At 39.4% G+C, this 22,181-nt stretch overlaps 1 protein-coding gene across 6 annotated transcripts in view; it reads left to right on the top strand.

Moving 5' to 3' along the window:
• Nucleotides 1-22,181, top strand: part of LOC137291141 (Y+L amino acid transporter 2-like) — a 45,537-nt gene that overhangs the window by 7,800 nt on the left and 15,556 nt on the right. For 2 of the 6 annotated variants that reach the window (XR_010957251.1, XM_067822428.1), the window contains exon 1: nt 11,591-13,286. The exons of 2 other annotated variants lie outside the window; for them this stretch is intronic. The gene's annotated coding sequence lies outside the window, so the exon portion shown is untranslated. Of the gene's footprint in view, nt 1-11,590; nt 13,287-19,645; nt 19,677-22,181 lie in introns of those variants that run through there. 2 more of the 6 variants (XM_067822427.1, XR_010957250.1) reach the window with 2 other exon arrangements.

The raw sequence follows: 22,181 nt of genomic DNA, 5'->3' as shown, positions 1-22,181 counted from the left end.
CTTTCACGAGTTGTGTTTGTAAAACCATGGAACGAATGGTAAACAGTAGGTTAACGTGGTATCTTGAAACCAATAAACTTATAACAAATATTCAGTGTGGTTTTAGGAAAAACCGTAGTACCATTGATCATTTGGTACGACTAGAATCCTTCGTTAAAAATGCAGTAGTTAATAAACAACATGCAGTATCGATATTCTTTGATCTTGAGAAAGCATACGATACCACCTGGAAGCATGGTATTTTAAAGGATTTACATGATTTTGGTTTGAGGGGTCGTTTGCCTCTTTTTATTTCACGTTTTTTGAGTGACAGACAATTTCAAGTCCGAGTGGGTTCTACCCTGTCTGACCATTATAATCAGGATCAGGGTGTTCCACAAGGCAGTATTTTGTCGGTCACATTGTTTAGTATTAAAATCAATAGTTTATCCAAGGTTTTAAATGATTCAGTAGACGGATCACTTTTTGTGGATGATTTTAATATTTCTTGTCATGGGAAAAATATGCACACTATTGAACGGCAATTGCAGTTGTGTTTAAATAAAATAAATACCTGGTGTCTACAAAACGGCTTTAAATTCTCAAAGTCTAAAACTAATTGCCTTCACTTTTGTAGAAAATATAAGCATCATAAGGATCCGGAACTATTTCTAAATGGCACTCTCATCAAAGTTGTGAAGGAGGCCAAGTTCTTGGGTCTTATTTTCGACTCCCATTTAACTTTTTTGCCACATATCAAATCCCTAAAAACTAAATGCCTGAAGGCACTCGATTTACTTAAAGTTGTTTCGAACTCAAAGTGGGGAGGGGATCAAGCTACTCTCCTACACTTATACAGATCACTTGTCCGTTCCAAACTTGATTATGGCTCCATCGTATATGGCGGAGCCTGCAAAAGCCACCTGAAACTTCTTGATTCTGTCCATCATCAAGGTCTAAGACTTTGTCTTGGTTCCTTCAGAACTTCACCTATTGACAGTCTTTACGTTGAGGCCGATGAACCATCTCTTACACAACGTCGTATTAAATTATCCTTACAATACATAACTAAATTACACTCTAATGAATCTAACCCTGCATATAGCTGTGTCTTCAATCCCCTTTATGAGGATTTATACAACAAAAAGTCTTCTCTTGTCCCGCCACTAGGACATAGAATTAAACCCTTTCTTTCTGCTGCTGGCATTGAGCTGGAAAACATAGCTCCCTCCCGTCTTCTTTCTTCTCCTCCTTGGCAGTTGGTCAGACCCCAAGTGGACCTAACATTAACTTCATTAAAAAAGTCAGAAACGAATGAATTACAGTATAAACAAGAATATAATCATTTGAAACATAAATATAGCAATTATACATCCTTATATACAGATGGGTCCAAGAATGGTGGCGCTGTGGCTTGTGCCACTGTCATTGGATCCAGAACAATATCTTCTAGATTACCTGATAATAGTTCTATTTTTACAGCAGAAGCTAACGCTATATTAACAGCTCTCAAATATATTCAAAGACACCCTAAACGTAAACAATATATAATCTATTCAGACTCTCTTTCTTGTCTTCAGGCGATTAAAAATATTTCTTGTAAACATCCACTTTTAATAGAAATTATTGAATTGTACAATGATCTTGCTACTGGCCAATACGACATTGTCTTTTGTTGGTTACCCAGCCATGTAGGTATTTCTGGGAATGCAATGGCCGATCTTGCTGCTAAGGCAGCACTCAACAAATCTGTGACACCACTTCTTATTCCATACAGTGACTATAAAGCTAGCATTAGAACTTACATTCGTGATCTGATGCAAAAGAAGTGGGACACCCAAGTGGGAATAAATAAATTACATGCCATGAAACCTTATATTGGTTACACTCACTTGGGCTGTCAGTCCAGATTTGAAGAGGTCATTATGCGACGATGTCGTATTGGCCATACAAGATATACTCATTCATACCTATTGAAAGGTGAGGATCCTCCGTTGTGCATCCCTTGTGATGAGAGAACCACGGTCAAGCATATACTGCTTGACTGTGTTGAATTCTCCATCATAAGGGATAAATATTTCAATGTGAAAACAATGAAGGACCTTTTTAACACCGTAAGTTCTCATTTAATTCTTGGATTTTTAAAAGAAACTGATTTCATCGTTGAATTTTGATTATTATGTTGTGTAGATAGCTGCATTTTAATTGATGGTAGTTTAGATTAGTAACTTGAAATGTTAGTGGCTGTACCCTCAAAGGAGGTTGAAGTACCATAAAATTATTGTCCTCCTGAGAGGGTACGTAAGTCCCAAAACCTTTCCTGTACGTTTAGACTTCCACTGTTTTTAATCGTAGCATATGTGTATTTTTAATTTGTGGCTAGATGGGACTAAATTGTTAACAGCTGAGGGGACGGTGTAAATCCAACTAGGGGCCATGCAGGTAGCAAAGGTACTGTAAGTCCCCATGATCCCTAGTATGGTGATCTATCTTCAGGTGTTGGCAATCTATAGCCTGATTTTATGTTGTATTGTCCGAATAGTGATATTAGTTTTAACTTTCCACTCTAGTTTTAAATCAAATTGTGATATCCTAGTTGTTTTACTGTCCTTCGCCGACAGAGTTTATAATGTACATATAGTCCTTTTCTTTGTTAAATGTTCTCGTCACAATATGGCTGAGATATTCCCGATGTGACGTTAAATATTAACTCACTCACTCACTCACTCACCCATGATGACCTCTGTGGAAGTGACCATTTTCCTACTATATTAAAAGCTGTAACTCCATCCGATGTTCCTCCATCATCAAGACGGAATTTTAAAAAGGCTAACTGGACATTATATGAAACACTGTGTGCTGAAAAACTTAAACCTGAACGTTTTACTGACGTTCCTGATGCTATTAAATGTTTTTCTGATGAATTGAACTCCATAGCTGATGAGTGTATACCAAAGTCCTCTGCAGTTCCACACATAAGAAAACCATGGTTCAACGATGAATGCAAACAAGCTAGGAAGGCAAGGAAAAAAGCAGAACATTATTTCCGTCGCCATCCTATGGTGCATAATTTAAATAAATTTAAAATTTTAAATGCTAAAGCACGGCGTACTTTTAAACAGAACAAACGCCAATCTTGGCAAAATTATGTATCTAAAATAAATTCTCGGACACCCATGTCCAAGGTATGGAATATGGTCCAGAAAATTAAAGGTAAAGGTACTAAATCTACTGTCAATCATCTTAAACATGGAGATCAAGTACTTACCGATAAATCAGATATCGCAAATAAACTGGGTGAAACCCTTGCTAAACACTCTTCCTCTTCTAATTATTTACCTAAATTCCAGCAGTATCAAAAACAACAAGAAAAGAAAACTATTAATTTCAACTCAGATAATGGGGAAGATTATAATGAAACTTTTTCTATTCATGAGCTCCATACTGCTCTTGATCAAGCTCATGATACTGCTACAGGAGCTGATAACATACATTATCAACTCCTGAAGCACTTACCAGAATCCTGCCTAGAAACTCTCCTAAATATTTTTGATGATATTTGGACATCGGGTAACTTTCCTTCATCATGGCGTGACGCCATAGTAGTACCCATACCTAAACCTGGACGTGATCATACCGATCCATCCAATTATCGTCCGATTTCGTTAACTAGCTGTGTTTGCAAGACCATGGAACGCATGATAAATAATCGACTTGTTTGGTACTTGGAAACAAATAACCTTATAACTGATATACAGTGTGGTTTCCGTAAAAACAGAAGTACTGTCGATCACTTAGTGCGACTGGAATCATTTGTTAAAAATGCACTAATTAACAAACAACATGCTGTGTCTATCTTTTTTGATCTTGAGAAGGCATATGACACAACCTGGAAATATGGTATTTTAAGAGATTTACATGACTTCGGCTTGCGAGGTCGTTTGCCTCAATTTATTGCCAACTTTTTAAATAACAGACAGTTTCAAGTTCGAGTGGGTTCTACCCTGTCTGATCATTACAATCAGGATCAGGGTGTTCCACAAGGCAGTATTCTGTCTGTCACACTTTTTAGCATCAAGATAAATAGTTTATCAAAAGTTTTAAACGATTCAATTGATGGATCGTTATTTGTGGATGATTTTAATATTTCTTGTCGTGGGAAAAATATGCATACCATTGAACGGCAACTGCAGCTTTGTTTAAACAAAATAAATAAATGGTGTCTTGAAAACGGCTTCAAATTTTCTAAATCGAAAACTAACTGCATACATTTTTGTCGTAGATATAAACCCCATAAAGATCCTGAACTGTCTCTAGATGGGACGCCCATTAAAGTTGTGAAGGAAGCCAAGTTCTTGGGTCTAATCTTTGATTCACATTTAACTTTTTTACCACATATTAAATCACTTAAAACTAAATGCCTGAAAGCACTTGACTTGTTGAAAGTTGTTTCAAATTCAAAATGGGGAGGGGATCAAGCTACCCTTCTCCATCTCTATCGATCACTAGTTCGTTCTAAACTTGATTATGGCTCAATCGTTTACGGGGGAGCCTGCAAAAGCAATCTTAAACTTCTTGATCCTGTCCATCATCAAGGTCTGAGACTTTGTCTTGGATCTTTTAGAACTTCACCTATTGACAGTCTCTATGTTGAGGCTGATGAACCTTCTCTTGAGCAGCGCCGTATAAAGTTAGCTTTACAATACATTACTAAATTATACTCTAATCATTCTAACCCTGCATATAACTGTGCTTTCAATCCCCTTTATGAGGATTTGTACAACCAAAAGCCTTCTCTTGTCCCGCCTCTGGGACATAGAATTACACCTTTTCTTTCTGCTGCTGGGATTGAGCTGGAAAACATAGCTCCCTCCCGTCTTCTTTCTTCTCCTCCCTGGCAGTTGGTCAGGGAGCTCTCAAATATATTCAAAGACACCCTAAACGTAAACAATATATAATCTATTCAGACTCTCTTTCTTGTCTTCAGGCGATTAAAAATATTTCTTGTAAACATCCACTTTTAATAGAAATTATTGAATTGTACAATGATCTTGCTACTGGCCAATACGACATTGTCTTTTGTTGGTTACCCAGCCATGTAGGTATTTCTGGGAATGCAATGGCCGATCTTGCTGCTAAGGCAGCACTCAACAAATCTGTGACACCACTTCTTATTCCATACAGTGACTATAAAGCTAGCATTAGAACTTACATTCGTGATCTGATGCAAAAGAAGTGGGACACCCAAGTGGGAATAAATAAATTACATGCCATGAAACCTTATATTGGTTACACTCACTTGGGCTGTCAGTCCAGATTTGAAGAGGTCATTATGCGACGATGTCGTATTGGCCATACAAGATATACTCATTCATACCTATTGAAAGGTGAGGATCCTCCGTTGTGCATCCCTTGTGATGAGAGAACCACGGTCAAGCATATACTGCTTGACTGTGTTGAATTCTCCATCATAAGGGATAAATATTTCAATGTGAAAACAATGAAGGACCTTTTTAACACCGTAAGTTCTCATTTAATTCTTGGATTTTTAAAAGAAACTGATTTCATCGTTGAATTTTGATTATTATGTTGTGTAGATAGCTGCATTTTAATTGATGGTAGTTTAGATTAGTAACTTGAAATGTTAGTGGCTGTACCCTCAAAGGAGGTTGAAGTACCATAAAATTATTGTCCTCCTGAGAGGGTACGTAAGTCCCAAAACCTTTCCTGTACGTTTAGACTTCCACTGTTTTTAATCGTAGCATATGTGTATTTTTAATTTGTGGCTAGATGGGACTAAATTGTTAACAGCTGAGGGGACGGTGTAAATCCAACTAGGGGCCATGCAGGTAGCAAAGGTACTGTAGGTCCCCATGGTCCTAGTATGGTGATCTACCTTCAGTTGTTGGCGATCTATAGCCTGATTTTATAGTGTATTGTCCAAATGGTGATGTTATTTTTAACTTTCCATGCTAGTTTTAATTCCATTTGTGATATTCTAGTTGTTTTACTGTCCGTCGTTGACAGGTTTTATAGTAGACATATAATTGATTTTGATATTAGTTGTTCTCGTCACGATATGGCTGAGATATTGCCGATGTGACGTAAAATATTAACTCACTCACTCACTCACTCACTGGGTAAGGGCTTAGGTCAAAGTAAACCGTTGTGTGAGGTTTATGAAGAATTTAATATGGGATAGGGTAAGGAATAGGATGTTTCTGGTAGGGTTAAGGTAAGCGGTTGGGTGAAAGTACGGTAATGGTTTCGGTTGGATAACAACTGAAGATGTAGTAAATGCGCAGTGTCTTTCAAAAAGTGGCGAAATGCAGCGTGTGTTACATTTGGGTTATCATTTCCCAGTAAAGAAGTTATTCTTGTAATTCAGGTGAGTGAGTGAGTGAGTGAGTTAACATTTAACGTCACATCGGCAATATTGCAGTCATGTCTTTAGTGGATGATTCCTGTTTGGCATTCGAGCTAACTCTCAAAGTCACGCACCTAATGGTCAACATCCAGTCAGCGATCTTAACCCATTTAGTCACTACGGCATTTCACGAATGCAAATTGTGGCAACTGGTAGTTTAGATCACGTAATGAACGACTAGGTTTCAGTCCCAAAAAGTACAAGACTCTGTACTGCAGCAGAGCATTGTGTAGAAAAAGCTTCTGTAACGACATTGATACTTGTCAGAAGGGTAAAGTTACCAAGACTATCAGCTGTCAGACAATTTCTCTTGCTGGATGTGTCTGGATTAGTGGTATCATGCGGTGTTCCTTCCTTCTTGATCTATCAAATTATTTTCCATTCATAAACTCACAGCCGTATCATATAGACTGAATGCAACAATCCATTTAGTAAAATGAACAACATAGTCCCATGAGAAACGGAGCAAGTGTGACGCAAAGGCATGCTGATAACCAAATAACAATGGATATGATCACCATCATTGAATTAAATTTGTATATCAAAAATCATTTCATCGATGCTTTAGTTTCAAGCTGTTGCTGCACACTGAAAATGTGCATCATGTCGAACATGCATCTCAGTGCTTTCTGTAAGAACTATGCAGGCATATACATTCAACGACCGTATGTATACGCTTACACGAAGAATGAATAAATCTGCATATAACATATGTGTTTAATACGTAGGTTGTGAATACATGTTATTTCAAGAATAAACCAAGCGTCGACATACATACAAGATATAATCATTGAATTTGATACCTGAACAGAGAATGAACGTACTTGGTTATCATGCATATACATAGCACAAGTCATACTTGTATATGTTGTGTAGGGGCTCAAATAGTAGAAAAATGTGACCCCACCATGACCTTAGAAAACACCTGCGTGACCTTATGTCGTCAATGACTTTGGAAAACACTAAACTTATTTTTTCACCATGACCTTGAGCGGTCCTCACAGTCATGGGTGTATTTTTAGGTCAGACGCATAGCAATCATACAGACAGATCAACCAGTTTCATCCGGTTTCATGTCTTACCTATATGAAAATCCCTTTCATTTAGGATCATGCACCAGTTTCATTCCTAAATACACATCACATCCAGGTCTCTCTCCCTCCCTCTTGGAGATGGAAGTCTTTGATCATCTGAAGAAGAATTATTCTGGCCTCGTGCAAGCGATACAGAGAGTAGAAGAGACAGACTGGTACAGTATGGAGTACTTACCATCTTCATGAAAACTGAGATCATTGAGAAACCACAGACGTCTTTTGGTCGGGTCAGAGAAGTCCTGTCCATATTACCTAGATGAGGCCCGCAAGCATACACCCTGTTCTGCAAAGCCCTGGAGGAATGTGGAGAGACAGAAGCCATGACATTGCTGGGACTAGAGACAGACAAGACCGAATATGATGATGGTCGTTACCTATGTACGGACACTATCCCTCTCAAACCTCAAATACAGTTCCAGGAACGGCTGAATTCCTTTCAGTCTTGGCCTGTGCAGATGAAACAGAGTCCTAGTCAAATGGCACGGGCAGGATTTGTGTACTTGCTCAGAGGAGATGCTTGCAAGTGTTTTCAATGTGGTGTCATTCTCAAGAACTGGGACGTCGATGATGATCCTTGGAGTGAACATGAAAAGTGGTCTCCAAACTGTCCGTACTTGGCCCTGGTATGAGTACCTCAGATAGAGATGGCCCGCAGGGGTAGTCATATGGATTTACATGTTTAAGAGATAGACTGGATGTGTTTGTGACTATTTGGTTGTCATTGGTTGATATAAATGTCCTAACACAAGGTAGATGCAAGTACAGCAAAGTGGCGCAGTGGAAGCGCACTTGGCTCATAACCCAGAGGACTATGGATCGAAACAATGTTCTGCTCATTTTTGAACAGGAGGGGAGTTCATTATAAAGGGCTACGAGGGCAATCTAGCTTCATTTAGCCGCGGACCTGTGATAGTGACACTTCATCTGCAACTGCCAGTATTCAACTGCAACAAGAAAATGAACAGGAGATGCTGGAGACCCTATCTAGACGATCCTAAGAAATGGACCAAATATTACTACTTGCAGGCCAAGGGCTATCCCAATCCCTTTACGAATGTAGACGATTATGTGATCTATAACGAGAAACAATGGGTCAAGATGGACCTACCCACTTCTACAGACACGTTTGCTCTTACGTCCTCCTAGGCGAAAGTCAAGTTTAAGGAAAAAAGTGTCGTCCATACGGAAAACACCATGGAAGCAGTGCCCACAAAACGAATGAAAACAGATTTTTAAATAGAGACAAAGGCTAAATGTGTCATTTGTAGTAGGACTATTGCCGTGTGAACATGTATTCCTGTCCAGTATGCTCCAAACAGTTTGTTTTTGTCCCGTCATATTCGAACAAAACATTCAGGAGAGGATCCCAAGCAGTAGCAGCAAGAGCAGAAGCAGAAGCAAGAGCAGAAGCAGCAGCAGCTCCATGTGGGTGATGAATTTAGGTTGCGAGACCCATTTACCATGATTGTCTCTGGGCCGACCTCCTGTGGAAAAACCTACTTTGTGAAGCAGCTTCTAGAACGGATGAACATTAAACCTTATCCTGAACGTATTATATGGCTCTATAAACGATGGCAACCCTTGTATAACGCCATTCCCTACGTTGAATTTCATCAAGGCATCCCTTCTGACCTGGAAAAGGATGCATTTCTGTACCCCCAGGTTGTGAACGCCGTAGTGCTTGATGACTTAATGTCCACAGTCAGCAAAGATCCACGCATTACAGATCTGTTTACGGAAGGAAGTCATCATCGGAATCTCTCAGTAATTGCCTTGAACCAAAACTTGTATTACAGTAAGGATCCCACACAACGAAAGAACTGTCATTATCTACTTCTGTTCAATAATCCTATTGATCAACAAGCCATCATGACTTTGGCAAGACAGATGTATCCAGGAAACTATAAATATTTCATGGACCAGTTTCAAAGTGCAACTCAGAACCCGTATGGACACTTGCTGGGTGATCTAAAACCCCAAACACCTCCCCATTTGCGACTTTGTCCTAATGCGTTCAGTTTAAGAGGAAACATCCAAGCTAGGATGATTCAGTCAGAATTCAACGTTCATCGTGAGCAGACGTGTGAAGAACATCTCTCAGCAATGCCATCTTGTGATGATTGCGGACTCATGTTTCAAGATCCTTCTGATTTGCAAAAGCACAGGCGAAACTGGTGTCCCGAAAAGTCCAGTGGGGGCCCTCCTGGAATACCCCAAGTTAAAAGGAAATGGGAGGAAGACAACTCTGATGTGAAGAGACCACGTCCTCTCTCAGAATGTGACTATTGTGGTCAAGTGTTTAGCAGTAACCATAACGTACAATGACATTTACACGACAAACAATGTCCTGAAATGGAACAGGATGATTATGATGATGATGAATCATTAAGCAATGTCAACAACAGGAAAAGTAAGATGGCTGATCTCGAAGAGCAAGGTATCCGGCTAATGTATTCACGTACACGTGAGCTGAATAGAGATGTACAGGATGAGAAACGCCAACTGTACACGAAGAGAGTTTTAAGCAAAGGACGTAGTCCAAAGCAGACTGAAACAATTAACCTGGATAGCGTTTAAAGAGATGTATGCTCGCTTTATTACTTATCTGTATCATATGCAGTGGGGCCCAAAGACACAAGGAATATTAACAGAAGTAAAAGGTAGCAATAATATGTATGATGATGCGTTTTCCAAATTATACAAATACAAGGCTTGGGTGGAAGGGTTGACTGAGGATGATGATGATGATACAGACACCCTATCAGAGACAGAGAGCGAAGGACAGGACGATGATGAAGGACAATGACATGTACAATAGACTATTGGGTGTGCTCCTATCCCATAGTTTTACTCATTTGAAAACGGAGCTAATAAACCATGAAATCTATATATCTTTTGTGTTTATTAATGTGTGGTACCCACCTTTAGTCACAAGGTGTGTGCAAAGTGGATGATCCCCATGGAGTTGTCCATTGAGCATGTCCGACACTTTAAAACTTTCGTGATGGAATGGCAAATGTGTCCTTAAGCCGGAGAACTATTTACATCTATGTATGTTTCATCTCTGAATGTGTATGGATCCAAACAAACCACAGCAGGCAGAAAATATAATATGGGAGAGAACAATTTGAGAACAATATCATATTGGGTGGGTTAGGAATACTATCTTCTACGTAGGACTTACTATCTCCTTCTTAGGAGTTATTATCTCTTACGTAAGACTTAATATCTCCTACGTAGGACTTACTATCTCCTACGTAGGACGTAATATCTCCTACGTAGGACTTACTATCCCCAACGTTGGACTTAATATCTTCTACGTAGGACTTACTATCTCGTACGTAAGACTTAATATCTCCTAAGTAGGATTTACTATCTCCTTCTTAGGACTTACTATCCCCAACGTTGGACTTAATATCTCCTACGTAGGACTTACTACTTAGTATCTCCTACGTAGGACTCAGTACTTAACATCTCTTACGTAGGACTTATTATCTCTTACATAGGACTTAATATCACCTACGTAGGACTTATTATCTCCTACGTAGGAGTTAGGAATACTATCTTCTACGTAGGATTTACTATCTCCTTCTTAGGAGTTATTATCTCCTACGTAAGACTTAATATCTCGTACGTAGGTGATACTAAGTCCTACGTAGGTGACACTAAGTGCTACGTAGGAGATAGTAAGCACTACGTAAGAGATAGTATCTCCTACGTAGGAGAAACTAAGTCCTACGTAGGTGTTAGTAAGTCCTACGTACGAGATATTAAGTCCTACGTAGGAGATGAAAGTAAATTTCCTCGCCCATGGGCCAAACTGTTTTGAGCGAGACTTTTTAACATCGCTCTCAGTTAGCGGAATTAAGTCAAAATGAGTTGAAATTTCTGCCATGATACTCATAAATGTACTTTCATTCATTTACATCCACCAAAACATGTGAAAAGATATATATGGAGTAAAAGGAAATAGTCTCGCCCATGGGCCAAAATGTTTTTCGCCCATGGGTGAGATTTTGTTACATCGCTCTAAATCAACGGAATTAAGTCAAAATGCGTTTACTTTTGTGTCGTGATACTTATGAACATGGCACCCGTGAACGGCCACCTCCTCGTGGTGGGTGCTGGGTCACGCCAAGAGCCGTTCAAACCCCCGTGTGGACCCGGGTCAACTAGGTCCATAGCACCCCATTGCTGGTCGCAAGGAGTGACCGAATTGGGCAACCTGTTTGCCGTGGGTTGCGTCCCGTGTCGGTGGAGGACGGTAGTCTGGTGGTTGAGGGCAGTAGGAGCCTGAACCGTGTTCCTGCTGCTCAACACACCACTTTGGCCCTTACTTCACCTAGACGGGTGGTAGAATCGGCCCGATTCTATCAATCGGCTGGTCACGCCAAGCCCTGTGTATGGACTTGTATGTCATTACACACATTTAATTTGCAAATGTTTTACTTTTGGACTTGGTACATTTGTTTATATCAAATGTTCACGATTTTTCACACTGATGTTTTGAACTTTGCCTAGAGTCTTATGCCCAGAAGGCGGTGGCTCATGGGCCAATCTGGTGGATTTGTTATTTATAACTCTTCTGCTGGAGTATATCATCCGAGTATCCTTGGTGCTGCAAGTTGGAAACCCACTTGTTATTAGCATTGTCCTTGTGATACTCTGTGGTGGGTGGGGAGCTCGGATGATGAACCTTAAAGCACTAGCCATGGCTTACGAAACCCCTGTCACCAAGAAAAAACGTCCTCTTGACACAGAACCTGATATTAATGAACTCAGACCCTCCACATCTATTGACCATTGGCCACGTTACATAGTACTTGAGACCGTTGACAAGACACCCCTGAAGCTGAACCCTTTTGCCATTTCAAAAGGCATACCAGGCATAGCAGGAGATGTTAAAAACGTTAGACGTTTGCGTTCAGGGTCTCTTCTCATTGAATGCAGTAAGAGACAACAAGCAACTAATCTCCTGTCAACTAAATCTTTTGTCGGCATTCCCGTATCAGTCTCTGCCCACCGAACACTTAACACCAGCAAAGGCATAGTGAGAGACCGAGACTGCCTTTTTGCTGATATGCTGGAGATTGATATTGCCTCAGAAATGAAGGAACAAGGTGTACTATATGTAAAACGTTTCACTACCCGGAAAAACAATGAGATCCAACAAACAAACACATATTTGTTCTCTTTTTCTACTCCAACTGCTCCCACATCAATAAAGGCTGGTTACTGTCAACTCAAAGTGGAAACGTACACTCCAAATCCATTGAGATGCTTCAAGTGCCAAAAGTATGGGCATGGCGTAAATACCTGCACATTGTCTGTTGTGTGCGCTCACTGTGGTGAGAAAACACACACAACAGAAGATTGTGACAGTGATTTTTAAAAATGTACCAACTGCTCAGGTGACCATTCATCTTCATCGAAACAGTGTCCAATCTGGAGAGAGCAAATGGAAATAAACAGAATAAAGTATACCCAAAACATCTCTTTTTCTGAAGCAAAAAAACTGGTGAAGAGATCTGATCTTCCAGAAAGTTATGCTACAGTAGCAAACGCATCATCTGTGCGCAGCTCTAAAATAACAAAGTCATCTACAAGCTGCCAAACTACCTTGACTTGGGTCAACAGTGACTCTCCACAACTTCTATACCCAGCTATGTCATCACAGACTGAAGAATCACTTCCTGGAACATCAAAGTCTTCTTCTGATCATAAATCATCTTCGCAGTCACGCACTGAGTCTCAATCTACAACTGATAGACAACAAACTGCTAAAGGTAAATCTAAGCCTAAGCCTGATGTTTCAAAACAACAAAGTGGCAGAGCTCCCAAGGGGTCACAAAATAAAGTTCAATTGTTTAATAAATACGGGTCTCTTGAAGACATGGACGTTTCTGAAAACGTCCATTCTAGGGCACATAGCTTGTCGCCCTCCAAAAGAGTGCGGGGTAGATCCCCAATAAATCCCCCCAAAAGATAGTTTATTCCACTAATATTGTACAGTGGAACTGCAGAGGATTGAGGACTAATTTACATGAATTACAGCTATTAGTCCAAGATTTCACACCTTCAGCGATATGTCTCCAAGAGACATATTTAAAGCAAACAGATACATTTGACCTTCGTCATTTTAATGCATATCATTCTTTTTCACCTCCGGGTGATAGAGCTACTGGCGGGTCATCCGTTTTAGTCAGACAAAACGTTATTCAAAGCCCTGTTTCACTTAATACTAATATGCAGGCTGTTGCAGTGAGAATTACCTTACATGTAGCGTTTACGCTATGCTCGCTTTATATTTCGCCGTCTTCGACGTTCACTAAAACTGATCTTCAAGCTCTATATGACCAACTCCCGAAGCCCTGTATTATAATGGGAGATTTAAATGGGCACAACCCACTCTGGGGTAGTGTAAATACAAACACTAGAGGTAAATTGTTGGAGGACTTTTGTTCTGACAATGACTTATGTATTTATAATGATGGTTCCAACACATATTTACACCCTGACACAGGGACGTATTCTGCTCTCGACTTGTCATTGACAAATTCCGAACTATTAAATGAATTCGAATGGTCAGTCAACGATGACCTGTGTGGAAGTGACCATTTTCCTACTATATTAAAAGCTGTAACTCCATCTGATGTTCCTCCATCATCAAGGCGGAATTTTAAAAAGGCTAACTGGGCTTTATATGAAACACTGTGTGCTGAAAAACTTAAACCCGAACGTTTTATTGACGTTTCTGATACTATCAAATCTTTTTCTGATGAACTGAATTCCATAGCTGATGAGTGTATACCAATGTCCTCTGCAGTTCCACACATAAGAAAACCATGGTTCAACGATGAGTGCAAACAAGCTAGGAAGGCAAGGAAAAAAGCAGAACATTATTTCCGTCGCCATCCTATGGTGCATAATTTAAATAAATTTAAGATTTTAAATGCTAAAGCACGGCGTACTTTTAAACAGAACAAACGCCAATCTTGGCAAAATTATGTATCCAAAATAAATTCTCGGACACCCATGTCCAAGGTATGGAACATGGTCCAGAAAATCAAAGGTAAAGGTACTAAATCTACTGTCCATCATCTTAAACATGGAGATCAATTGCTTACTGATAAATCAGATATTGCTAATAAACTGGGTGAAACCCTTACTAAACACTCTTCCTCTTCAAATTATGTACCTAAATTTCAGCAATATCAAAAACAACAAGAAAAGAAAACTATTAATTTCAATTCTGATAATGGGGAAGATTATAATGAAACGTTTTCTATTCATGAACTCCATACTGCTCTTGATCAAGCTCATGACACTGCTACAGGAGCTGATAACATACATTATCAACTCCTGAAGCACTTACCAGAATCCTGCCTAGAAACGCTTCTCAATATTTTTGATGATATTTGGACATCGGGTAACTTTCCTCCGTCATGGCGTGACGCCATAGTAGTACCAATACCTAAACCTGGACGTGATCATACGGATCCGTCCAATTATCGACCTGTTTCACTAACCAGCTGTGTTTGCAAGACCATGGAACGCATGATAAATAATCGACTTGTTTGGTACTTGGAAACAAATAATCTTATCACAGATATACAGTGTGGTTTCCGTAAAAACAGAAGTACTGTCGATCACTTAGTGCGACTGGAGTCATTTGTTGAAAACGCACTAATTAATAAACAACATGCTGTGTCTATCTTTTTTGATCTTGAAAAAGCATATGACACAACCTGGAAACATGGTATTTTGAGGGATTTACATGACTTTGGTTTGCGAGGTCGTTTGCCTCAATTTATTGCCAACTTTTTAAATGACAGACAATTCCAGGTCCGTGTGGGTTCTACCCTGTCTGATCATTACAATCAGGATCAGGGTGTTCCACAAGGCAGTATTTTATCTGTCACTCTTTTTAGCATCAAGATCAACAGTTTGTCAAAAGTTTTAAACGATTCAATTGATGGATCGCTTTTCGTGGATGATTTTAATATTTCTTGCCGAGGTAAAAATATGCATACTATTGAACGGCAACTGCAGTTGTGTTTAAACAAAATAAATAAATGGTGCCTTGAAAACGGCTTCAAATTTTCGAAGTCCAAAACTAATTGTATACATTTTTGCAGAACATATAAGCCACATAAGGACCCTGAACTATCTCTAGATGGCACTCCCATCAAAGTTGTAAAGGAGGCCAAGTTCTTGGGATTAATTTTTGACTCGCATTTAACGTTCCTACCACATATGAAATCCCTCAAAACTAAATGCCTGAAGGCACTTGACTTGTTGAACGTCGTTTCAAATTCTACATGGGGAGGGGACCAAACTACCCTCCTGCAACTTTATCGATCACTCATCCGGTCAAAACTTGATTATGGCTCCATTGTATATGGTGGAGCCTGTAAAAGCAACCTGAAACTTTTAGATTCTGTTCACCATCAAGGTCTAAGACTTTGTCTTGGCTCCTTTCGAACTTCACCTGTTGACAGCATGTACGTTGAGGCCGATGAGCCATCTCTTGAGCAGCGACGTATCAAATTAGCTTTACAGTATGTAACAAAATTATATTCCAGTGAGTCAAACCCTGCATATAACTGTGTTTTCAGTCCTCTGTGTGAGGACTTATACAATAAAAATCTTCGCTTGTACCGCCTCTTGGTTTAAGAATTAAACCATTTCTTGCTGCTGCCGGCATTGAGCTGGAAAATATAGCTCCTTCCCGTCTTCTTTCTTCTCCTCCTTGGCAGTTGGTTAGGCCCCAAGTGGACCTAACATTGACCACATTTAAAAAATCGGAAACTAATGAATTACAGTATAAACAAGAATATAATCAATTGAAACATAAATATAGCAGTTATAAATCCTTATTTACAGATGGGTCCAAGGACGGTGGCGCAGTAGCTTGTGCCACTGTCATTGGATCCAGAACAATATCTTCTAGATTACCAGACAACAGTTCTATTTTTACCGCTGATGCTAACGCCATATTAACAGCTCTTAAATATATTCAAAGACGCCATAAACATAAACAATATATAATCTATTCCGACTCTCTTTCTTGCCTTCAGGCGATTAAAAATCTTTCTTGTAAACATCCACTTTTAATTGAAATTATTGAATTATATAATGATCTTGCTACTGGCCAATAAGACATCGTCTTCTGTTGGTTACCCAGCCACGTTGGCATTTCCGGTAACGCAATGGCCGATCTTGCTGCTAAGGCAGCACTCAACAAATCTGTGACACCACTTCTTATTCCTTATTCTGACTACAAAGCTAGCATTAGAGCTTACACTCGTGATCTGATGCAGAAGAAGTGGGACACCCAAGTAGGTATAAATAAATTACATGAAATAAAACCCTACATTGGTTATACATACTTGGGTTGTCAGTCCAGATTTGAAGAAGTCATTTTGCGACGATGTCGCATTGGCCATACAAGATACACTCACGCATACCTTTTAAAAGGTGAGGATCCTCCGTTTTGTATCCCTTGTGATGAGAGAGTCACGGTCAAGCATATCCTGCTTGACTGTGTTGAATTCTCTATCATAAGGGATAAGTATTTTTCTGTAAAAACTGTTAAGGATCTTTTTAACACAGTCAGCGCTCATTTAATTATTGGTTTTTTAAAGGAAATTGATTTCTGGATTGAATTTTGAGTATATGTTCTGTATATAAATGTATTTTAATGATTGGTAGTTTAGATTAGGAACTAGAATTGTTAGTGACTGTACCCTCAAAGGGGGTTGAAGTATTGTAAAATTATTGTCCTCCTGAGAGGGTACGTAAGTCCACAAACATTCGATGTAAATTTAAATCTATCAGGTTTTTAATCGTAGTATTCTTGTTGTTTTAATTTTGGTTAGCATTCTGTATACTCGCCAGCGGTTGAAGGGATGGTGTAAATCCAACTAGGGTCCATGCAGGTAGCAAAGGTACTGTAAGTCCCCATGGTCCCCAGTGTGGTGATCTACCTTCAGTTGTTGGCGATCTATAGCCTGATCTTATAGTGTATTGTCCTAATGGTGATGTTGTTTTTAACTTTCCATGCTAGGTTTAATTCCATTTGTGATATTCTATTTTTTTTGCTGTCCTTAGTTGACAGGTTTGTAGACATATAATTAATTTTGATATTAGATGTTCTCGTCACGATATGGCTGAGATATTGCCGATGTGACGTTAAATTTTAACTCACTCACTCACACTCACTCACTTATGAACATACTTTTATCCATTTACAACCTCCAAAACATGGGAAAAGATGTATTTTGAGTAAAAGTAAATATTCTCCCCCATGGGCCAAGTGGTTTTCGCCCATGGGCGAGATTTAAAATCGCTCTCAATTGCAGAATTAAGTCAAAATAAGCTGAATTTCGTGTCACGACACTAATACACATACTGCAAAACATGGGAAAACATGTATTTTCTGTGAAAGTAAAGATTCTCGTCCATGGGCCAGTATGTTTTTCACTCATGGACGAGATGTTTTAAAATCGCTGTCAGTTAGCAGAGTCAGGTCATTCCGAGCTGAAATTTGTGTCATGATACTTGTTAACATTTTTTCCTTCATTTAGGGTTAGGGTTAGGGTTAGGTTAGGGTTAGTTAGGTTTAAAGCATTTGTTCTGGACGAAATTTAACATTCTTGCCCATGGGCGAGCGAGTTTCAATTTTGAGTTTTTGAAAAAAGTTGGGGTTTTTTTTATTTTTTCATCCTTAGCACATATACATAACAGCTGCATGTTTATTTTTTCCAAATCCCTTGTGAGAGAGTGGCCACAATGCGGAGAGTTTCTGGACTTAAGTGAGTCCAGAATTAAATTGTGACGTGTTGTATATACTTGGCTTGGCTTCTCGTTGATTCATCATACGTGCTCACATTGTTACAAAAATATATATTCAATATTCACATAGTTAATGACCACATGTGCACACAATTCTAGTTAGAGGGAAACAAGCGTGTGTAGTTCCAGCGAGGCTCGTTCTTTGGAATGATTGGGAAAGTGTTTGATAAAGAGTGGGTTCAATATCTATCGTTTGAAAAGCAAGGGCGCCTTTGTCTTTAAAATCGATCCTTTCAGTATCCACTTTATCCTAATCCACACTCTCTGCCATTTGCAGAGATCAGTGGACAGATCCTATAGCGTGGCATCCAGATACAAGCCGTAGAGAAGTGCGTAATTGGCTGCTTCTTCATTGAGAATTTGGGCATTACGCGCGTTAGGGACTTGGAGTCATGTGCTTGACCATTAACATTGGTACACGGCGGATGAAAAGGCGTAGTGTTTCCTTCTTAGAATTCTCAATGCTTTTCCAAAAACAACTCACCAACTGTAATGAGTGATGCATATGTGCTTACAGTGATAGGCGATTTAGATCTAACAGTTTAGGTTTCAGTGATGCTTGATATTGTTTCCCAACTGCTATTCTGATGTCAGTCACGTTACTGGATCGGGTTCAGTTATTTACAAACAACCGTCATACAGCTGGATCATTGCTGTGAAAACAAAGGAGAAGAAAATATGTAAATGTCATGTATCTGTGGTAGAGTTCAAAATAATGTCATTTGTATATGTCAGGTAATACAGTAATTGATGTATCAAGTTCAGGTATATGAACCAGTCAGCATTACTGATTTATAATAATCAAATCTCTCATTTCAGGCTGCGTAAGATATTGAAGCAGTTGTAAGTAAAGTAATATCATTAACGCTCATTTCTTTTGCTTCTGTGTTCGAGTTATTCTTGAACTTGTATTACATCTTCAACCAAATGCAAGGACCGTTTAACCTGTCATATAACGCCAAGAAATATGTCACAAATTACGATATAACAATATCGTAGTGGCAAAAAACATATTCGACAACGACGAACGAGAGAACACCAAAGGAACAAGCAGACAATTGGACGCCCTTCTTCAGCAACTCCAGGTGTATAAATGTTGGGTAATTTGATACCAACCAAAGCCATGTTCCTTGTAAACAGAGAGCACGTAATGATTCTTTCTGTGTTCATGGTAAAAGGTAATGTCACAGGGATGTTCGTGACGGATTGTGGATGTTGAAAGTTACCAACACCTGTTGTCATATTGTAATGCAGTGCGCGATCAGGGCAATATAGACAGTGATACTACGTCAGTCTGCTGCTGACGACCGACCGTGCAGGTAAGACCTAGATATTGTGGCCTTTACACTCAAACACCACGCTTAGCTAAATATATAACTGAAAAGAAATGTAAAGTATCAAAGAATGAACAGTCAACGTCACTGACTGAAAGAAGACATTAACGCAATGTGATGTTTCTCTGCCTTTTCTGACCTTTTCTGTACAGATAGTCTGTGTCGTTACATGTCATAAGTCAGCATGTGCTCGCGAGTTTGACATGGATATTTATCAAATGTCCGTGTTACACACCAAATTCGAACTTTGTTCTCGTTTTCGTTTGATAGTTAACACGGACACATGATAAATATCCATATCAAACTCGCAAACACATGGTAACGAAATCATCTCGACGAGCACCTCACTAAATGCTTTAAATCTGGACTGAAAAAATGAGACAATCAAAATGGTGGCCGATTGTGTTTGCATACCTGTTTTATTTATGAGCGTACAGTGCTTTGGTTCATACTATTGCATTCAGCACAAAATGTTCGATCTTGTAACGTACTGCGGTTTTAGAATGAACTAAAGTATTTATACAAATTTAGCTGAAACGGCGATTTCTTATAGGCGCGTGAACAGTCACGTCACCTCTTGCAGACTTTCCAACTAAGAAAAGGTGTAAATAAACGTTCTTAATCCACAGTGTCATACATTGTCAAACTTTTGTATGTTAAAGAACTCTCAAATAACATATAGCAACGTAAACAACTTCTACTCTGTTAACATGAAACTTTCATCAATTTCGTGGTTACTCGATGTCAGGTCAGCATGACCTAACCTGTACGGCACAAAGCTCAAAGACGACACTCGCATTAGACCAAGTGAGCGGTTCCTGTAGACGTGGCGATATCCTACAACAGGTAAACGCATGGACACGGCTGTAGTGAGCGTGTGGAGGCTGATTATGGTACACCGCTACAGAAGTGACATTTGTGGCCTAGGAGTTCCAGCATTTCTATCGCTGACTCCTCCCAGGTAGAAATCAATGCATCGGTCATCATCGCCGTGTGGAAGTGTCATGGCGGACTGTGGAACCGGACAAGTATGCGAGTCGTGTTGTAGCATCAAGCGCATCAAGACAGAGCGATTAGAAGGTGTGAGAAGAGGTGAAATCTTGCTAGTTGATTCTGGATGGCTTGTCCCATACATTCTTTCTCAGAATCGCCAACTCGCTAATAAACAGAGAGAGACAATATACATACACTCTCGTTGTCAGTGACGGCCATGCTATTAAGCTGCACCGAAGTGATACCTCGACAATACTGTGGCCCAGTGGCACATATAGAGTGATTTTTGTACACTGTTAATAGTTTGCAACTTATGCTTAATGATGACATGGGTTCCTGGAGAGTACTGACTCCGACGGGAACGTTGCAATACCAAAGTGTTTGTTAACAAGCAATGCAATCAAGGGATATAACTCTTGATGTGTTGTTAGTAGAGACGCGCGTGGTCCAGTTTAACATAGAAAAATATACTGCCACGTATCCGGTTTTCACCAGTTGGTAGACAACATTGCTGTGGAAGTCGAGATGCTAGAATAAGTGGACTAGGTCTTAAAAAGTATGGATTATTAAGAAAAAAACGATGGATGTTTACACAATGAAAAAAGGGCAAAACAAACTAAAACAAAACGTGAAATACACGTTTTATGAAGAAAATATACTGAGTAAAAAAACCCTTCACATTCTTTCTTCACACGTCACACGTGGACGACCCGACCTTGGGCGATCAGAAGTGGTGCCAGTTTGTTGTAGACGACCTCGCAAGACATACACAGTACGCATCCCACTGCTCTTGCGACGTCAATAAGTGATCTTCCCGCTTGGAACATGCCAACGGCACAGACTCATCTTTACAGATACGAATATTTATTTTCATACATCCATAGTGATATGTTTATATATAACACAACAGTTTCCTTGTCACGTTTGCACATGGTTGTCTGATACATGTGAAAGCGGTGATGGGTTACAGGCACATTCCTTGTGCATGAAGTGACTTGAGAACGTTATCACAGCATGTGTAGAGTCTTACTTTAACCAGGAAACAAAAGCAACAAGCAAATGTCCATCGCTTCAGATCACTTAAAGAGCAATACATGCATCTTGTCGTATTAAGTCGAGTCGATTCTGTCCAGAACAATGTGAATATTCTCACCGATATCCCCCGTGTATCAAATCTCCAATAATAATGTAATAATGTGTAGTAATGCCATTAATACACCAAGACTCGCTGTATCTACAACAATATGGGCACTAATGAATTACAATATAAACAAGAATATCATCAAGTAATAAGTAGATATAGCAATTACAAAACCTTATTTACAGATGGGTCCAAGGACGGTGGTGCAGTGGCTTGTGCCACTGTCATTGGATCCAGAACAATATCTTCTAGAATTCCAGATAACAGCTCTATTTTTACTGCAGAAGCAAACGCCATCTTAACAGCTCTTAAATATATTCAAAGACACCCTAAACATAAACAATATATCATCCTTT

The sequence above is a fragment of the Haliotis asinina genome, chromosome 7 (genome assembly GCF_037392515.1).
Source record: "Haliotis asinina isolate JCU_RB_2024 chromosome 7, JCU_Hal_asi_v2, whole genome shotgun sequence".
NCBI lineage: Eukaryota > Metazoa > Mollusca > Gastropoda > Lepetellida > Haliotidae > Haliotis > Haliotis asinina.
Note: the sequence above shows the minus strand (reverse complement) of the source record. Positions and strands in the feature narration are given on the sequence as shown.